The sequence below is a fragment of the Mytilus californianus genome, unplaced genomic scaffold (assembly GCF_021869535.1).
Source record: "Mytilus californianus isolate M0D057914Y unplaced genomic scaffold, xbMytCali1.0.p SCAF_3, whole genome shotgun sequence".
NCBI classification, from domain to species: Eukaryota; Metazoa; Mollusca; class Bivalvia; order Mytilida; family Mytilidae; genus Mytilus; species Mytilus californianus.
The window spans coordinates 125,930,161-125,952,365 of record NW_026262679.1 but is presented as its reverse complement, the minus strand read 5'-3'; the positions used below and the strand labels follow the sequence as shown (position 1 = coordinate 125,952,365).

The following is a 22,205-nucleotide window of genomic DNA, read 5'->3' as shown; positions in this document are numbered from 1 at the left end:
CGCTAGAGTTGTCACGGCTTGTTTTATTATAATGTAATTTCATGCTGTATTCTATTCAAAGTGTTTTATTGTTCAAGTTGAAACATCGATCGTTCATTTAAACAAAAGGATAGACAAAAGACAAAGCCTACACTAATCCTCATCTCACCCAAAATCTTATCTATTTCGTTACATTAATTGATTGCATTACTATTATTTCCGTTTTTGCTATACTTTGTAGTGCGTTGTTTATATAGTTTGTTAATATTTTAATACAGGTACGGTATGGTGCGTTGTTGAAAAAAAAAATGTTTTGGTCTTTATTTATATCTTAAATGATTTTATTGAGTAACAATCTTACTTTACCTTAATTGACAAAAATATCCCAATGAGGGATAGTGTTGAGACTGACGAATACTGTTTGATGCATTGTGGGAAATGCCGTTGCGACAACAACAAAGACGCCTTACTGATTTTAAAAGCAATATTTACACAAGAAGAAAAATTTAGCAGTTTAAAGGTAAACTAAAAAAAAACCTCATCCAATCAAATTGCTTAAGATTCAAATACAATGACCGTTCCACGTCATAATAAGCATTCAGGGTAAACTAGGTAGGGAGACAATGACAGATAATTTAAGTTCTTTTCTTTTGTAATAACGAATATTTGCGTATTAAAGGCAACAGAAAGCTTGGGCTTTAAAACTACATAAATCATTTCTATAGACACTGCCAATCATTCTGATTGGTATAGTGGTATTGTCATAAAGTGCGTCGAAATGAACCGTGCTAAAGCAAACATCGAATTTCCTTACAAAATATTACCACACTCTATAACGGTTTGTAATAAAGAATCGGGCAAATGGTAACGTTTATAGTTTTTGGAAATTCATAAAGTATTAATATAATTGGTCTCAAATATACAGAATAAGTTATTATTCTTTTAAATAGTAAAATACAGTTTGTCGTTCAGACTCCTTCCGAATAGCCAATATTGGTATATTACCTTTTATTCAGATTAGATTATTGATTGAGACAGAATGATTATTTAGAATGACAACTATCTTTGACGTCTTATATATATGCTAGATAGATTAAACAAATTCAGATTTGATTTTCCTAGTTGTTCAACAAACTGTCTTTGTGATAATACTTTGACTATGCTATATATTACATTTTTGAAGAGCCGTAGAGCGTAATAAGTAGAATGGACTCTTATCCAAGAATAACATGGAATGTGAAGAATGAGAGTCATTTTCGTTTTTGAGCCTAATGCTCGGGAAGATGAAACTATTTTCAATCAGTTTAGAGGGTATTATCTATCCATCCCATGTCCTAAGAACAAATTTTAAATTATGGCGGGCACAGGTATCCGCAGCAGTATTTATGGCAAGGTATAGCAACGTTATAGCCAGGATTATAGTCAGAATTATGACCTCTTTTAATTGAATTGCCTCGTTGCGCCACGGGAAATAAGTGTTTTATGTTACATCTTCTTGAGCCTCTGGCTCCATTTCTTGAATGATTCCCATCCTTCACATTTCAAGTTATGCTTTGATGAGAGTAAATTATTATTTAGTCTAGGGCCCATGTATAAGTTGTGTATTTTTTATTGAATTTAATTATTTCAAAGGGTAATATTTTGACAATTACATTAGTGGACCCTTTAACGCAAACAACAGTACAGTTTTAACATTAGAGATTCAATTCTATTCTATTCTACCATATAATGACCGCCTTCAACAAATTGAAGATTATTTCACAGGAGGAAACTTACAACAAGACATAGATTGATATATATACAATCTTTAAAAAATACGAAAAAAATATAAAAATGCTTTGTATAATTAAGTATGATGTAATAGTTGAGTTAATATTGATGCTTTGAAAATGAAGATTTGAAAGAGTCTACTGAAGTGCAATTTACAATGTTCTCCAGTAGTTTGTTCCAGTCGGTAATAGTTCTTGGAAAATAGGATTCTTTTCTGTACTACAGGATGGAATTTGGAAGCTGTTCGAATTTGAATGTCTTGTTTGTCTTTTTTGTGGGATTCATTTATTATTTTTAGGTATTGCAACCTTTTCGTGTTCAATTTTATAAAGCATTACCAATCTTGAGTCTTTTCTTCTGTCAGAGAGGCTGCGCCATTCAAGATGTTGTAACATGTTACCAACGCTTGAGGTGTTTCTGTATTTGTTGGTAACAAGACGCGCAGCCCTCCTTTGAACTTTTTCAATGCTATCTAAGTCTTGTTGTAAGTATGGATCCCAAACAGAGCAAGCATACTCTAGTGATGGTCTTACTAGGGACCTATATGCTTGCTCTTTAATTGATGTTGAGCTTATGTTCAGGTTCCTCCTTAGAAAGCCTAGGGTGCTATTAGCTTTCTTGCATATGTTGTTTATGTGCACATCCCATTTAAGGTTGGAACTGATGGTAACCCCCAGATATTTTGCTGTTGTTACATGTTCTAATGAGTGATTGTGTAATGTGTAGTTAAATGTGATTGGTTTTTTATTTCTGGTGACTGAAATTACATTACACTTATCTGGGTGGAATGCCATTTTCCACATAGTTTCCCACGATGCCAGTTTGTCAAGATCTTTTTGTAATGTGGATGCTTCGGAATTTGATTTTATTGCCAAATACACTATTTTGTCGTCTGCAAATAAACGTACTGTAGATGTAAGACCAGTTGGAATGTCGTTAATATAATACAGGAAGAGACTTGGTCCAAGAACTGACCCCTGTGGAACCCCTGACTCAACTGCAACATACTCAGATTTTTCCCCCTCTAGAACTACTGCCTGTTTACGATTGCTTAGAAAATTTTGTATCCAGTAATTTAATTCCCCCTGTATCCCGTAATGGTGAAGCTTATTAGTTAGAAGAGAATGTGAAACTTTATCGAATGCTTTAAAAAATCCATGACCAAAATATCTGTTTGTTTACCGTTTTCCATGTTAAGTGAGACATCATCTATAAATTCAAGTAGTTGTGTTTCGCATGATCGACCTCTGCGAAATCCGTGCTGTAGGGGATATAAAATGTTGTGATTATCTGCATGTATCATGATGTGTTTAACTACTATGTGTTCTAAAAGTTTGCAACAAATACATGTGAGAGATATAGGGCGGTAGTTTTCAGGGTTATATTTTTGGCCTTTTTTGTATACAGGAGAGACATGGGCAGTTTTCCAGTCATCTGGAACAACACCTGTTTTAACTGACTTCTCAAAGATAATGGTAAGTATTGGTGCAATTTCATGTGAAAGTTCTTTTAAAAATCTTGGTTTAATTTCGTCTGGTCCTGCTGCTTTGTTAGGATTTAAGTTATGTAAAAGTTTTTGTATACATTCTGTTTTTATGATTAATTTTGTTACTGGTGGAAAAAGAGTATTCTGTGGCATGTTACACTGTTTGACAAATTCTTTATGGGAGATATTTGATGCTGGTGTGAATACAGACTGGAATTGTGCGATAAGTGCCCCAGCTTTTTGTAGTGGATCAGTTAAGAGTTTGCCATCTTGTTTAATTTCAGTAATACCACTATAATCAGTTTTTTTTAATGTTTAATATAGGTCCAAAATTTTTTCATAGTGCCAAAATTTGTTCCATCTTGTGGTGGTAGTATGATGCTTTCAATGTATTCCCAGTATGATTTTCGTATACATTTCTGTACCTGGTGTTTAACCTCTTTGTATTTTTTAGTAAGAGATGCATTCCCGGATTTTTTTGATTTTTTATAAAGTCTATCTCTTTTTCTAATGAGCCGTTTTGTTTCCATTGTGATCCATGGGTGACCGTCCTTTGTTTTTGCTGTTTTATGTGGGATGTGATCTTTCACTACTTTTATTATTGTTGCTTTAAAACAGTTCCACATTTCATTTACACAAAGATGTTGCTGGTTTTCAAAGAGATGTTTATATGAAGTGTTTATTTCTTTATAATTGTGCTCCAATTTGCTTTTTTATATAATGGAATTATTCTAGGCTTTTGTTTAAGTTTTGATGAAGCTATTGCTAATTCGGCAAACACAATATCATGATCAGATAGGCCGGGAATAACTTCAACACGCTTGGTTGGTAAGTTTGTAATTATCAGATCAAGAATATTGTCTTTACGTGTAGGGACATCAACAATTTGGGTGAGACATGTGTCGTCAAGTGAGTTGCCAAAGAAGTAATGAAGGTGTGGGTAATTAGTGTTTGGTTTTAGTGATCTGTTGTTCCAATCCCAACCAGGGAGATTAAAGTCTCCCCTATAATAAGCGTGGAATTTTTTTTATTTGTGTGGCTTTTCTTATCATTAAGTCAAAGTTTATGAGACTAGTTTCGTCAGATATTATACATTTAAGAAGAGCGATCGAACCTGATGAAGGCATAAAAAAGATATAAAAAAGAAATAAAGGAACATTTAAAACTAATGAGTTTGAGCCCATTTTGTACTTCAATTATATGTTTTGGCACGGTAATTAGCACATTCAAGTATTTTAATTCATCTTCATCATCCGTAAATTTACGACCAATTTAGACTAACATTATCTGGAATGTTTGACGATAAAGATGCATAAAAGAAAAGCATGCAATGTTTCATAGTTTAGAATAGTTTAAAACAAAATTAAAATGAACCCACAAAAGATTTTGTCAATCTCAAAGTGTAATAAAGTGTTCAAAGATTGAAGCAAATAATTATCTGATTTTGTCTTCTTTCATAAACATTTTTCAAATTGATTCTTATAAACAGATTCGTTGTACTCACATGTGCTGTATGTAGTCAAAATACTTATGAACAGCATTTTCCAATACAGATGCAGCAAAGCGATTACCATATTGTACAATATCTATAATAATAGAAGATTTCCAAGCAATTCTTTTTTAATTAGATACTTAATTATTCGAAAATGTTCCTGTTATTATCACAAATAATTAATTGATGAGTTTAATTTTCTTTGTCTATTGAATTGTTAGACATATAGCTGGGTAAAGATTTTAGTTTGTTTATCATGTTTGATTTCCTAAGAATCAAAATATCTGTTTATCCCATCCTACTTTTTGTTCCTTATTTTAAGCAAGGACAATTTCGTGAAAATAAAAAAAATGATATTTACGGGGTAATTTTGGTTTGATTGACCACAGTTATGTCCCAATCGCAAACAACGGTCTAGATTGTCACAATTTAATTGAACATTTCATAATATGAAAATATCTTTGATTTTATTGATGATTATTGTGGTTGTACTGAAATAAAAAAAAATGTTACAAATTTGCAGTATTGCATACCATTAGGTAAAGATGACATTTTCCGTTTGATAATCTCATCTTTTGAATACTACTTTCTATGTATATAATATTGGGAATGCATTTCCATTGGAATTGTTTTATTCTATTTCAAATGTAAGTTTTTTTTCCAGATTTAAATCGTGCCCAAAACTTTCTTGCTATTTATTTTGACATTAAGGTACTTTATCTTTATTAATTATGTCTCGAATATGTTTGATATTCAACTCTTTAGGTTTGATATTTTTGTCGTTTTTATCTTATATGAAAATTTCATCAGAAAGTTTCAATTCTATGTTCGTATTTCCATTAATATTTCTACCAGTTTTTAAGAATTTGTATGAAATCGATTTGTGTTGAACTTTAACTCGTGAAAATTCGGATATACAATTTTTTTTTTCAACTATAGAAATGCAAGTATAAAATTCGTTGGTTTCTTAATTCCATATATCTTTGATGAATTTATGTGACTTTTACCTCAGGCAAAGTTGACCTTAGATGGATTTGGCTATTTGTTTTAGGTATTTTTGTCATATAGCTCTTCAACTGTTTCGGTACTTATACATCCCTCGGATTTCAAATGATTGGCTTTGAGCGTTCCTGATGAAGGTAAATCCAGAAAAGCGCTTCGGACGCATGAAATTATTAAACGTGTTGTTTTCAATTTTTTAAGAAAGGAAAAAAAGACAATGGCTAATTTCGGAATGAAAGTTTTGAATTAACAACTATTTTTGTACTAAGTACATCTGTTTAGATTTTGGGTTATCGCCAGTCTTTAGAGAACAAGAACATGTATAGATTACATAAAAATATTGATCATTATAATTTTAATCAAATTGTCGAAGCCAATACTTGCAAATCGCATTATATACGGTTTACCAAGGCATGCATACTTGAAGGTAATTTATTAACATCATTAATTATTCTACGGATACACGGAAATCGGTGATAAATATCATTACATTCCTGTTTAATATAAAAAAAAAAAAAAAACGATGTAATATCATTGCCAATGAGATAACTATTCACGAAATGACTACCTCCAATATGCCAAACGCATACTGTATCATATAGTTACCTAAAAAATCTTGATATTAAAAAAGAAATAAAAAATAATTCAAACAAAACAAACAACCTTAAGCTTTTTGTAAAGACAATGAAAAAAACCCAAAATATTCGTGTTGTTTAAAATTCTAAAATAAAAAAAAATAATATTTTGTCGACAACTAAACTTTTCTTATAACTGAATTACAGTAGCACTTATAACATTGTTGGCTCGTAAGAACTTATTTTCATAATCTTACTTTATAACAGCCGACAATTGTCAGCCACACAACGGGATGTGTCATTTAAATTGCATTCTTGTTCTATTTCAACATTATAGAAATTTATAACTGTTTATTCAGTATATATATGTAACAATTAAATGACACATGATGATTCTGATCTGATTTTAAATTCAAATCAAAGTCACTGTAAAAAAGAATTGAGATAAATACGTAGAAAGCGTCGAAGATACAAAAAAGTAAAATAACAGAAATACCGAACTCCAAAGAAAATTCAAATCGGAAGGTCCCTTATAAAATGGCAAAATCAAAAACTCAAACACATCAAACGAATGGAAACAACTGTCATATTCCTGACTTGGTACATGCATTTCCTTATGCAGAAAATGGTGGATTAAACCTGGTTATATAGCTAACTAAACGTCTCACTTGTATGACAGTCGCATCAAATTCTATTATATTGAAGACAATTTGTGAACAAAATAAATAGACATAATAGGTATAAAAGGTGGAAGTTGGACCTGTTAAAACGTTGAAACTAGCTACATTTGTATGCACCTGTTCTTAGTCCTAAGTCAGGAGCCTGTTGTTTAGTGGTTATCATTTGTTGGTGTGGTTCATAAGTGTTTCTCGTTTCTAGATTTTTATATAGATTAGACTGTCGGTTTTCCTGTTTCAATTGTTTTACACCAGTCATTTTGGGGCCCTTTATTGCTGTTCGGTGTGAGCCAAGACTCCGTGATGAATGCCGTACTTTGGCCTATCATTGTTTACTTTTTATACATTGGATTGAGAGTTGTCTCATCGGTACTCATACCACATCTTCTTATTTATATTATATATAATAGGTAAAAATGTCAAAAACAGGAAGACAGCAGTCAACATTGTGTTATCATCTTAATCACTATAAAAACAAACAAATGTAACGAAGAAGCACAAAAAAGTCATACATCAAATTAAACATCCTCATTTTGCTTATATTATACGATTTTATTTATCTATGAAAATCCACCCATACACGATCGAATCGAACAAGTTGAGATACGCTAACACCATGAGATGATGTCAAGGGAATTTCACCTTCTAGAAATGGATAATTAACAGTAAAAAATGAAAAATCGTCTCTTTGGTCGTAAATTTTAGTATTAAGCTTTCCGTTAAAGATATTGATATCAAGATCAAGGAAACGACAGTGTTCATTGTTAGTTTAAGTTTTATTTAAAGTAAGTTCAACAGGACACATATTTTTAGTTTACATGTTTAGAGCCAATATCTCATCCAAATATCTAAATACAGGAATCAGTAGTATACCGCTGTTCAATAGTCATTAATCGATAAGGCGAAAAAAAAAAGAGTTACAAACTTAAACCGAGGGAAACACATCAAAAATAAGAGGAAAACAACGGAACAACAAAAACACTGAACTGTAACAACAACAAACGCCAACATACATAGAAACGGACTACTTACTAACAAATTTAAAAGTGTTCATAAATGTTTGCATCAGATATTGTTTTGATTGATCTTTGCTGATTTCAGTCATAAATTGTAATTCGTTACAAGACAGAAAAAGGAATTAAATTGAAATATATTTTATCTTTAAATACAAATAGATTAGATTGAAGTAAACAAAAAAACTTACTTTTGATCCAAACGTGTATTGTTTGATGATTAATGTATATGTATGGTTTAACGTTGTAATTATCACTTTTAGATTAAAGACTGAGGACAGATGTCAAGAGGGAAGGAAAAAGTCACCGATTCAACCATCAAAATACTTTGCCTATACTTAACAGTAACGACTAGTTCAGTCAGTTTTCAATTGATGATGCAAGTAGTAATTATTAAACTTAACTAGGTCAAGATCTTTATACATATTTAGTCAAGCGTTCTACCTTTGGAATTACACTTGTGTTCAGGTTGTTTTGCTCATTTGTATCAACGACAGAGCCAAAAGCGAAATATGCGTCTTTGTTTTCCTATTTTTGCTTCTTGTTGTGCATACTTCATTAATGAAATCATTTGTAAATTAAAGTTTTTAAAGTGTTTAAAGTTATTCAATTAAGACTAGCTGTATGTAGGTCCAATTCATGTAGAAATGTTTCACTGTATATAATTATAAGCAAAACATCTTCTTGTTTGAGTATATTAAAAACCGAAGGAATATTCAAACTCATAAATCGAAACAAACTGGCAATGTCATGTCACAAAACGAATAAGACGAATAGACAAAGAACAATACACAAGACACAACATAAAAAAACTGAAGACTGAGCAACTCAAACCCGACCAAAAGCCGGGGAGAACTCAGGAGCTCTGGAAGGGTAAACATATTTTTATTTGTTGCATCCGTCGTGTTGCTCTTGTAAGTACAAACCCGGTGATGAATCTAATTTGGAAAGTCACATTCGATGGTAATGCGACGGGATTGTGGTTACGACTATCCGTCGTCGTCTGTGACACAGATATTCCATAACGTCAAACTAAGTATTTTCGGAGGAATGATTTCAACTTTACCATTTGGAACTGTTGGATAGTCTAGCTACTAACGTTGTTTATTATCTTAAGGTGGCACCAAACACCTTGACTGAAATTAATTTCGCTCGTTTAATTTTCATAAAAGTTTGACAAAATATTTACTTTGACCCTTTGACAAAAATATTAAAATTTAAAAAAAATTGAATCACACACTTTATCGGAAAAATTTCATTGGATATATAGCAGTTTGACAAACACTACTTTTGATCATTGAGAAGCTTAATATTTCCTAAATAAAAGAACGTGATTAAAACGTTAAGCTGATTTTTATAGAGTTATCTCCCTGTAGTGTTATGTACCACCCTTATTACGTGTTCTATTTTTCTTTTTATTTGATATTGTATATAACATTGATTGTTTAGTCAATTTTTGGAAATATCCTTTCGGCGTTATTCGGTATCTATGCATCCCGTCAATGTTAATGTGCTTTGGCCATTTTTTGTAGTCTTATCTTTCATTTTTGCTTATATGCTTATCTATAGAGTTTCTAGGGACCATTTTGTTTTTCTTTGTTGACATAGTTGTTTATGTTTTGAATGATTAAGATTATAACACAATATTGACTGCAATACCCCAATTTTTGACATTTTTATCTATTATGTCTAATTGTTTTGCGCACACATTGTTGTCAACATAATGGAATTTTATGCGACTGTCAAACAAGTGAGAGGTTTAGCTAGTTATAAAACCAGGTTTAATCCACCATTTTTTACATAACGAAATGCCTGTACCAAGTCAGGAATATGACAGTTTTTTTCCATTCTTTTGATGTGTTGGAGCTTTTGATTTTGTCATTTGTTAAGGGACTTTCCGTTTTGAATTTTCCTTAGAGTTCGTTGGTTTTGTTATTTCAAGATGGTATTACTTTCACAACAAAACTTAAATTAGTTTTAAGTCGACTTCATGTTGAAAATTGACACTGTCGGTGACATTCAGGTGTATCTGTCTCGAAGCATATGTTTAGCATATCATGCAACCAAGTAGGCCATTAGATGTGACGCAGTTGATACCATATATTGTTGAACATTTAAATCTAAGTTGAAGATTTCGAAGGGTCCCAGGCCGCCCTGTATAGTAGTCAAATATTAAATTCAACATTCAGGAACCGAGGGGCACAATCACGTCTTATGATTCAACAGTAAGTGTTAGAGGCGGATCCAGGTTTCTTTTTTAAAAGAGTGGATCTAATTCTAAATAACAAAATATATAGAGCAATGCGAAAAAATAATATGACGATTCTATGCTAAAATTGATGTATTTTCCAATCAAAGGGCCATACATCCTCTATTCTGAAATTATTGACCTTTGATGAAAAGATGCCTTTACATTTTGAAAAAAATAATAGAAAAGGAGACATTTATGCTTGCTTTATTAAGGTCTAGAATCTTTATAATATATACCATTTTGTTTTATTTGTTTAAATAGTTATTTGTTTTATATGTGATTAAGATAATAACACTATGTTGACTGCTGTACTCCAATTCTTGACATTTTCACCTACCACGTCTATTTGTTTTTATTCACACATTTTTGTTAATACAATGGAATTCTATATGACTGTTATACAAGTGAGTGACTTAGCTAGCTTTAAAACCAGGTTTGATCCACCATTTCCTATATATGGAAATGCATGTGCCAAGACAGGAATATGACAGTTGTTTGATGTGTTTGAGCGTTTGATTTTGCCATTTGATGAAGGACTTTCCGTTTTGAATTTCCCTTGGAGTTCGGTTTTTGCGTTATTTTAATATTTGCTATAAAAAAAAATTTTTTTTCTAAGTAACACTTAAAGAAAAAAGTAAAATAACAAAAATACCGAAGTCCAAGGAAAATTCAAATCGGAAAGTCCCTTATCAAATGGCAAAATAGAATCTAGAGTTGTAACACGTGTATCACCTTCACTGGTGATCCCGTTGATGGTTCTGTCGTATAGTTGTCACTTGTTTAGACGTTCATATCAAATAATTGGTTCTGTGACTGCATCTTACGATCCTGTATGACATTTAATGTAGCTAATCTGCAATCATTTCCATCTTCATGCTTAATATACTATGTACTGTCTTACAACTCTATATTCTACTGACAAGGAAAAGTAACACTAGGCCACCGAAAGCTGAATTTTTAGTTCAGTCTAGGTGGCCGAGTGGTATAGAGTGCTGGACACAGAGCAAGCGGTGTTGTCACGATATCCCAATAATATGAGTTCGAATTCCGGCAAGGAAAGAACAAAAATTTGCTTCCGCAAATTTGCAGATTTCACATTATTGTGCTGATATTTAGAGTAATTATGTAGGACTCGGAGGTGCGATGGGGATGCTGTATTGCGATTGTCACGCTGAAGTCCGATGGTCTGCGCCGAAGTGCGATAATCCTTTTGCTTGCGTGCGATAGTCTATAAGATGCGCAATGGCCATAGGGTAAAATATAGAGCCCGTTTATCGTCTATGTGCATTACAAAAAAATTGTATGCCCTACTATCAAACGGCATACGTTTTTTTTTTAAATTCACGTAGACGATTAACGGGCTATATATATGTCTGTAGTCAAGTCCTTATGGTGATGGCTAGTTTAAAATTTACAGATGTTCAATTATCATGAGAGCTTAATGTTTATGAATACCAAACATTCAACATTTTCTACAGTTGCATTAAAAAATTCACAGGTGATCTATCTTTTTCCTTGTTCTTCACAACAGCCGAATACATTTTTCGCTTAATTTGTTTTGTTCTGACTAACTAAGAAGTATTTGCATTTCAAAAAAAATACCACACTTTTTTTAATCATTGTAATTATTACTGCCATTTAAAAAAATTGTAGCATCAATTTCTGAACGATTAAATAAACAGCTGCTTTTTTGTCTAAGCAATTAACAAAATATAATGTGAACTACAGCGTTACAGAGAGAAAAGGTTGGTAGAAGTTAACATTTTGTGACTGGGTAAGGTGACATGTCGTCCTGCTAACCTTGTGAACTAGCACGTTAAAAATCCGGCTCAGCGTGTAGGTCTAGTACAAAACAGGCTAAATATTCATATTACATTAACATGTTCTCGTCCTGATTATGCATATTAATTAGTTGCTAGACATTTAGCAGCCATTCATCATCATCAATTTATATATATTTGGTCGGTGTAACAATAGAACTATACCACTTTGAAAATCTATAATCGTTTAGGTGATGTTGGTGCCGTCAGGATGTTCTTATATTGAGATATATTTCACAAAACGTTTCATTTTCATACCCCGCTACGAAAGGAAGGAGGAATAAGCTATTTTACGTCTGTTAGTCCGTCCGTCCAATTTCGGCGGCATTTTTCTAAGGAACTACAAATCCATGTGTCCTAAAATTATCCATTAAGATACATGTGCATGTGCTGGATAAATGATGTGATGAATTTTCAGAATCGTCGTTCATCAAATTTCTGTTTACTGCTTACATATATACTCTTACACATAATAGCATATATGAAATCATGATTGCATTTTTCTCAGGCACTACAAATCAGAGTTTCTAGGGTATCATAATTTATGTGAGCTTGCTAAACTGCATGATTCATTTTTTAGATTCATCACATAACAACTTTCTGGTTTTATCTTTGATATCATATATTCCTGCGCATGATGACCAGAAGGAACTTTTATCGAAATATTAATAAAATATCTATTGTTGACTATATAATTGTAAACAATTGGTTTTTGAAAAAGTGAAAAATATAGATTTGTTAATTCTATTCTTAAGTAGTTTGGCAGAAAAACGTTATTAACAAAAGTGATAATTTTCCATTGATTCCTGTAACTTACTTTTCAACAACCTTAACTCAATTTCAAAGGATATAATATGTGGCAAAAGCAATTTTATGAACAGTTAATATTGTTGGAATCACTAACTTCAATATGATGTGGCGAATATTGATATTCGTCAATGCTGTAAAACACCCATTAAGTGTTCCTTATTTTCAGTGAGATCGCAGGATTCTTGTTATGTACAACAGCTTTTATGTAATAAATGTACAATAGAATGAACACACACATGGACTCATCATACGGGTATTCTATTTATCGAAATATACTAAAAATGTACCGATTTTTTTCATGTTCTTCTTTTGTATGTACAATAATAAATTTTGGAGATAAAAAAATCAGCAAACTATGCTAACTAACTAAACTCTATACGATTCAAACGACTAACCTGTATTATACACTTGGAAATTAAACGGATATCAATAAAAACGTAAGCATAAAGAAATAAAGAGTCTCATATCAAACATAATACAAGCACGTTGAATCAGAAAAAAAGATGCTCTTCCATCCTCTTTTCGTAGAATAACAGCTTGGTAGTCCCCTATGATGAGATATCCGACACAAAATTTGGAAAAAATAAAATTTGTAAAATTGATAAAATGTGTGCTACTAGACTGATTTCTATGGGATTTATCTAAATGTATCAAAATGTTTTGCATGATAGATTGATTGATGTTTGCTTAAGTAAATGTCCAGTGGCAATTATTTAATGAATGTTCACGGCCAATAAATACAAGAGGTATGTCGTACAACAATGGACAGAGCGGGAAATTTGGAATGCCACTGAAAATGAGGGTATATTGGATAAGGAGAGAAATTTGGCCTTGGAACAAGTCCTCTACTGACGTTTAAAAGAGTTGTTGCATGGATTCGTAACCTACAGAGAGCGTGACTCTCGCACTCCCTACACGACGCAACGGACTGAACGTCCTCATGATGACAGGAAGCGGCTGCGAAATTATTATTCTAGCACGACCAAACAGACCCTCATTTTGTTGCAAGTGTTAAATCGCCAGTAGGAGAAAGAAGGTATATATATATATATATCTATACCCGAGTCAACTCTTGGGGTTTACATTTTTAGAACTTGGATATATGTTTGATGTAAAGAATGAAAGGCTTAATATTATTGTTTTCTCTTGTAGCTTAAAGTTTTGTTAAGTTATAACTAAACATGGACATTTTTTTTTCATCTGCAATATTAGATATGGACTTAAGGTTTGGATATTTTTTTATCGGTATAACTATTGATTGCGTTATCATTGAATTTATTACAATACTAAATATAATTGTTATACATATATGTACATCCACGGTCACAAAATCTGCCGATACCTATATTTTTGCATTGCATCAGGTCATGATTTTTCTCTGACTAAATCAATTGGTTGTTGGATGTGTTTTGATTGATATTTTATTCTTAGATACATGATTTTTCAGTCATTGGCTTTTAACTAGCTTTCAGTAACTGCAAGTACTCATGTATCCCTATCTCGTGTTTTTTAAAGTTTTTGTTACGGTTTGTTTTAGCTTTGTATCGATCTGATGAGTTAAATTAAGGCAACATTAGTATACAGCTTTTCGAAATTCATAAATCGATTGAGAAAAAAAAAAACAAATCCGGGTCATAAACTAAAACTGAGGGAAACACATCAAATATAAGATGAGAACAACGACACAACAGAAACTCAATACTAAATTGCAACACACACAGAAACGAACTATTATATAACAATGGCCATTTTCCTGACTTGGTACAGGATCGAACATTTTAAGAAAAAATGGTGGGTTGAACCTGGTTTTGTGGCTAGCCAAACCTCCCGCATTAATGGCAATGTTAAATATAAAATTAAAATGACAAGATTACATGACAGGACTACAATACAAATAAACGGGAGAACATACAGGACAGAGACACACGGTCTTTTTCAGTTGATTTTTTACTCTTGGTTCTGATTATATACTGTTTCATCACTTTCCAGGTTGGGGGGAAAGTTTGGAACGAGCAAACATGTTTCAACCCGCCAAATTCTGTATTTGCCTGTCCCAAGTCAGGAGCTTTTTTTAAGTGGTTGTCGTTTGTTGCTATATATCATTATTTGTGTTTCGTTTATGATGTTGTGCATAATTCAGGCCGTTAGTTTCTCGTTTGAATTGTTTCACTTTTGTCGTTTCGGGGATTTTTATAGCTGACTATGCGGTATGGGTTTTGCGCATAGATAAAAACCGTATGGTGACCTATAATTACTAACTTCTAATTCATTTGGTATCTTGTGGAGATAAATCTCATTTTTTGCAATCATACCACATTATTTTCATATAGAAGGAAAAGAAAAATTGTGATGGACAGGTCAAGGCAGATATATTTAAAAACATAGAAATAAATAAAACAGACCGGGGATCAAACAGAGGGGTGGTTGTACGTATGTATGTAAACTCTGTGTATATTCATTGAAACCAAATGACGTCAAATATAATTGTAGGCCTATACTATTTTTTAAAATGGGAACAGGTGAAAGAAAGATAGTCTGTATGGACGTAACGATTAAAAAACAGGATCTAACAGAGCACACTGAATCTACCAGAAAATATACTGAAGATGACATTATCAAAATGCTGGACTTTTTGATCGACAATATATTTGTTGAGTTTGGAGGATTTATATTTCAACAGACAGTCGGTATTCCAATGGGAATTAATTGTGCACTCCTACTGTCCGATTTGTTTTTGTACTCGTATGAAGCGGAATTCATTCAGAACCTTCTAAAAGACAAAAAGAAAAAGCACCTTGCGAAATTCTTTAATTTTACTTTCCGATATATTGATGATGTTCTATCATTGAATAACCCATATTTCAGCCAATACTTACATCTCATATATCCCAGTGAACTTGAAATTAAGGATACTACTGATACTAGAAGGACTGCTTCATACCTTGATCTTTTCCTCAATATTGACACAGATGGACGACTTCACACTAAAATCTACGATAAACGGGACGATTTCAACTTCCCAATTATCAATTTCCCATTTCTCAGCAGTAACATAACCTCTGCCCCTTCGTATGGTGTTTACATATCTCAATTGATACGTTATTCTCGTGCTTGTTCACACTATACGGACTTCATATACAGGAGTGTGCTCCTTACGCAGAAACTGCTCCAACAAAGTTATGAGGAGGACAGATTAAAAATGACACTCCGTAAATTTTACGGACACCATCACCAATTGGTTGATCCATACGATGTGTCTTTGTCAAAACTTACTAAGGACATTTTTACCACGTGTTAGATTGTGGTTTGGCATTACGTCGTCTGATCTTTTAATTACCGAACGTGACTTATTCCCGATTGTGACTGTTTTGCTGAGTATAAAACCGCATTGCTATAAGACGTGTCACGGTACCTTTCTATCCCAAATTCATGTATTTAATTTTGATGTTATATTTGTTGTTCTCGTCGGATTTTGTCAAATGTCTTAACGTATTTTCTGTTATATTCGTGTGTTATGGTATAGATAATTAATCACCCCCTTCATTTATTAGATTTTAGTTTGGTTCAATGAAATTTATACAATATACTTGGTTTACGGTTTGATTCGGAGGAAACACCGACATAGCTGGATGATACAACTAGTTATCTAATTACTACCACAATTTGATATTAATAAGTATTGTAATTTTCATTGTTATTAATAAATGTAATGGCAGTATTGCAGATCTGGTCTTGGGTCAATCCTGGTCCTATCTTATTTTTGGGAAATATTGTTACAAATTCAAATGTGACGTCACTTTGTGTGTTTTTTTAGAATTTCAAATGTGACGTCACTTTGTGCGTTGAGGCTTTAGCTAACTCGGCTGTGTATTTTTATATGTTGGATTAAGTTGTTTTATGTAATGTATCCGTTTTTATTCTGTAGTTAGTCCCCACTTTGGTTTTATCATGTATATCTATTATATAGTCATTTTATAAAATTTACTGTTTGCAAAATTATAAATTATTCTAAATAATAAGGATGTTCTTGTCCCAGGCAGAAAATCCTGTCCGTGTTGGGCGCAACTTTTTGGAAGTTTTGGTCCTCGGTGCGATTCAGCTTTGTACTTGTTTTGGCTTTCAAACTTTTTTTATCTGAGCGTCACTGGTTGGTCTTGTGTGGACGAGACGCACGTCTGGCGTATTGAATTTTAAGCCTAGTACCTTCTGCTAGCTATTATTCGTGTGTTTCTTTGTCCTATATGTTCTCCCATTTATTTGTATTGTGGTCCTGTCATGTGATGTTGAGGTTTTGGTGTTGTGTTTGACGTTGCCATAAAAGCGGGAGGTTTGGCATGCCACAAAACCAGGTTCAACCCACCATTTTTTTCTTAAAATGTCCTGTACCAAGTCAGGAAAATGGCCATTGTTATATTATAGTTCGTTTCTGTGTGTGTTACATTTTAATGTTGTGTTTTTGTTGTGTCGTTGTTCTCCTCTTATATTTGATGCGTTTCCCTCAGTTTTAGTTTGTAACCCGGATTTGTTTTTATCTCTATCGATTTATGAGTTTCGAACAGCGGTATACTACTGTTGCCTTTATTTATCTAAGATAACCCGGTTTTGATAGGGTTCGTGTTTTTTTTAGTCTTTAGTTTTCCATGCAAACTGTTATTTTTCTTATGATCGTTTTTCGTTGTTTTTTTTTATTCGTCATGACATTATCAGTTTATTTTTAACTTATGAGTGTGAATATCACTTCCGACTTTTGACATTAATATTCTCTTCCTCTTGTAATAAATAACTGGAGTTTTTGTATCATATTTTTTAAAAAGAACGGCGATGCGTTTTTGTCTCTGATTTCTTGTACTGTGAACAAACAACCGAACCTAAACACACTAATTATACAACGCAGTTTGGTATTTGTTCTTTTGATAATGTATGGAATATTCTTATCCCAATAAAGCTGTCACTTACGTTTGGAATACCGTTTTTTATTATAAAATTTTCCTTTCTGTATATAGTTTCGATTAAGACTGTCTTAATTCATCAGTTCAATAATGTGTGTCCATATTCCAAAAGTGGTCTTATGAATCTGATATAGATGTTGATTTGGTTTTTTTTTTATTGTAAGTTTTAGTTTACTCAGTTCATTTACCGTTCTAATGCAGACTTAATTAGATTATTAATATGGCAAGTCAAAATTCCACCTGATGAGAGTGTGATGCCTAAATGCTTGTTATATTTCAACGATTTCACCATTATATACAATATTCCATTTTTATGGTTTAACATTGGAATTACCAATGTTTGTGTTTTCTTTGGGTAAAAAATTTTCGACTTATGAGATTTGAACATCTGTAAACTAGACATTGTGTCCATTCTATTTGATTCATTATTCATTTATCTTACTTAAATAGAATTCAATCCACCCTTTTAATTTTTACACCGTCATATTGATTATTTTACTTGTCCAACGCAAAAAAGTAAAAAATGATTTGTAAACTATACTTAACAAAATTTGTATAGGAGTAATAAAAATGTAAAAACATATATTGGTATGAAAAAACAAACAACTGTTCCTCTTTATCTAATCATTTCAAACGAATCTTTTTTTTTTTAAATTTTACCGTTTTATATGTAGATGTGTAGCAAATGTTCTTAACAGGTAAAACAGCAGGTTTCGTTACGAAAATTATAGCAACGATTCAGCTAGTTTGTCTGTCTATGCTTCATCGCTTTTTTTTAAGTATAAACAATCGACCAAACAATTACCAACTGTCTCAAATAACAATAGGACCTTATGGGCTGATTGTTATAATTGCAGCGGTGTCTTCTATCTATTCATTTTTTTATAAGTTCAATTCACAGATGAAATATTTGTTACACTACCCGAAAAAGGGATCTAAGAAGGTTTTAATGACAACCAGACTTATCGTAGTAACATTAGTTTCTGTTTTTGATAGATTAACTTATCATTATTTGACCTAGACTAGTTGTTATATAAAAAAAGTCTCAGAGTGTACATTGAACATTCAATTGAGTAATCAAATAAAACAAAAGTTAAAAGGGTATGCACGAAAAGAACAAATATTTGACGTCAATTTGATGATAAAAACAGGTTGAAATTGATATATTTTACCAACATTTGACCATTAAAAAAAAAATCTGGACAAAATTGGATAGGGTACAATGCCTTACCTAAATAGAAATTTTACCATCATTAACATTTTTGTATGAATCATCTTGAACCAAATCATTTATTCGGGTACGGTATTGACTCATATCTAGATATAAATAACAAATTCTCAAAAGGAGGCTATTGTGACATTTATTTAAAAGTTGTACAGCGTATGATGATCCCATAGACAAAAGGGGAAGTGTGACCGTCGTAGTCATTCGTCATGAAAAAAGCCATATTATCATTGGACAACATTGTTAAAATCATTAACTTCCATATAATGATTCTTATAATGGATCTTTAGATTCCTCAACATGTTCAAGTTGCCTTAGCATCATTTTCAGCATGATCTCGGGATTCTAGAGATTGGTATCTACAACAGATATAATCAAATTAATTCTGGGATGCTGTCATCAATTGTTTAATTCAATTGCAAAAAGAGAGTAAAAATACCAATAAAGCAATAAGAATAAAAGCAGTCAAGACAATCGCAACAAATAAATGCGAGGAACAAAGCAAAACATTACACAGGAAAGTTAAGGTTGAGAAATTCGAAACCCAACCAAAACGGAGGTAAACTCAGGTGCTCCGGAAGGTAAAGCAGTTCCCACTCCATATTTGGCACTCGCAAAGTTGCTAAATAAACATATTGCTGGAAAAAAATGTTCTTCTTTTTTATTATAAGTGAATGGACTAATAAATCGATTTATGAAACTATCTGATTTTTTTTTATTATACCTTGTGGATTGCTATTTTGGGTAAATTCGAGTATTTTAGAAGTTTAGATCAGCTACAAAAATGAATATTTAACACATTGTACCGCAATTAAGTTGTTTATTGTACAAGACCTCTAATTAGATAAAATTAAGTACTTTGAAGACAGGAGGAGTTGAGATTCATTCTGTTTACCAACTAGAAAGGAACGTTACAGTTTTCAAGCAATTATTCATTCAGTCTTATATTTGTGGTCATCTGGTTCCATAGCACTCCAAGTGGTAAGATGTAAGCAAAACAATTCATAATAAAAAGAAATCATTCAGATGAAGACATAAAAAGTATCCGGATTAATAAAACTTTGTGAACTAATACAATTATTCATAAGATATGCTCTGAACTAATGCTAACGAGACCGGGTGAAGGTATCGATACTTAATGTATCTATAATAAATGTAAAAATGTCAATAACATTTTGTTAAAGAGAGACCGTACACTGACCTATAATTGTAAACTTTTTATACATTGTGACTTGGATGGAGAGTTGTCTCATTGACACTCATACCACATCTTCTTAATTATAGAGAAGAAAAAACTGAGACGTCATCGTTCCCGTGCTTATTTGTCATGCTTGGTTGGCATTAACAGACCAGAATTTCGTAGTTCAACAACTTATTTTATGAATGCAAAAGTTTACTTAATAGTTTAAAAGACGAATTATTCCAGATAAAGAACGAACGCATTACTAATGAGAGACAATGCTTGAAAGATAACAGTTTAACTAAGGATATGACTTCGAGTTTAAGTTCTCCCTACGTTGCCATAGTGACCTTGTTCAATAGTTTAAATTAAATGTTTTGTCTTGATTCGGATAAACTCATTAAAGGACAAATAACAATGCAACTGTCAATAATCAAATAAATGGCTTATGGCATTCTAAACAGAGTGTAATTGGGAACAATGTTCGAGTTCATGTTGATACAACGTCGATTACCTGCTTAGCATCTGTTAAAAGAGGGGCGAAAGATACCAGAGGGACATTCAAACTGATTAATCGAAAATAAACTGACAACGCCATGGCTAAAAAAGAAAACGACAAACAGACAAACAATAGTACACAAAACACAACATAGAAAACTAAAGACTAAGCACCACGAACCCCACCAAAAACTGGGGGTGATCTCAGGTGCTCCGGGAGGGTAAACAGATCCTGCTACACATGTGGCACCCGTCGTGTTGCTCATGTTAGTACAAACCCGGTAAATAGTCTAATTCAGTAGGTCACATTCGTGAAAAAGGAACGGGATTGTAGTTACGACATTAGGAACATATCCGCTATCATCTGTGAAACGGATATTCCATAACGGTCAACCAACTCGTGATGGCGTCCGTACAATTTACGAAGGGATGATTTCAACGTCATCATTTGGAACTCTTGGTTTAATAGCTTCCTTGTGAGAAGCAACCCTCTTTGAAGGAAATCATCATAGGAAATACAAGCCCTGGAATATCGTATCAATTGGGAGATGTATACTCCGTATACAGCTGATGCGGGAATGTTGCTACATAGAAATGGAAATTTCATAATTGGGAAGCTGAAATCATCTCTTTTGTCGTAAAGTGTTTTTTTTCAACCGACCCTCATTGTCAATCTCTAGATGTAAGTCAAGATATGACGCAGACTTAACTGTATCTGTTGTATCCTTTATCTCTAGTTCGATGGGATAAGGGTACAACATAGTCACCAAATTTTGAATTATTCAGTTAGAGAATATCATCTATATAGCGGAAAGTAAAGTTAAAGGATACTGCTAACTTCTTTTCTGTCTTCCTAAGAAGTGCCTGTATGAAGTCAGCCTCATAAGAATAAAGGAACAAGTCAGTAAGAAGAGAGGCATTGTTGGTTCCCATGGGAATTCCGATAGTTGTTGAAAAACATGTCCTCTAAACGTAACAAATATGTTGTCAATCAAGGAATCAAGCATCTTGAAAATGTCAATTTCAGAGAATTTTTTGTTTGAATCAGAGTGATTTTTTACAAAGTAGAATTTATCCCTCCCTAAGACAAGATACTTGTATCTACGATGGCCATTCTTTTTTATGAAACAAAGCAATACCAACTCTTTCAATCTGTCTTTTAGTTTGGAATGGGGAATACTTGTGTAAAGTGTAGAAAAGTCAAATGTTTTAATACTGTTGCAAGATGAAAGAGTCTTAGATTGTATGTACTCTAAAAGATCTTTGGAATTTTTTAGTATCCAAATCTAATTCACGCCACCTCTAGAATAGGAAGTTTCACAATAACTTTGAAGCCCGGCTTTGATTGCTGATAAAATTGATGTTAACAATTTAGAAAGATGTTTCGTGGAGCACTTGTTAAGTTAGTTATAAGGAAAATCGAAAAAAAGGGTTAACAAAATGCCAACATAGAAATTTATATAAATCTTTTCAAGAAA

General features: G+C 32.5%; 1 long non-coding RNA gene across 1 annotated transcript; it reads left to right on the top strand.

Moving 5' to 3' along the window:
- The first annotated feature begins 360 nt into the window (after window positions 1-360).
- On the top strand, window positions 361-8,589 carry LOC127736111 (uncharacterized). Its single transcript, XR_007998807.1, has 3 exons — window positions 361-499; window positions 3,157-3,224; window positions 8,258-8,589. It is a non-coding gene; the product is annotated as an uncharacterized LOC127736111 (long non-coding RNA).
- The last annotated feature ends 13,616 nt before the right edge of the window (window positions 8,590-22,205 follow it).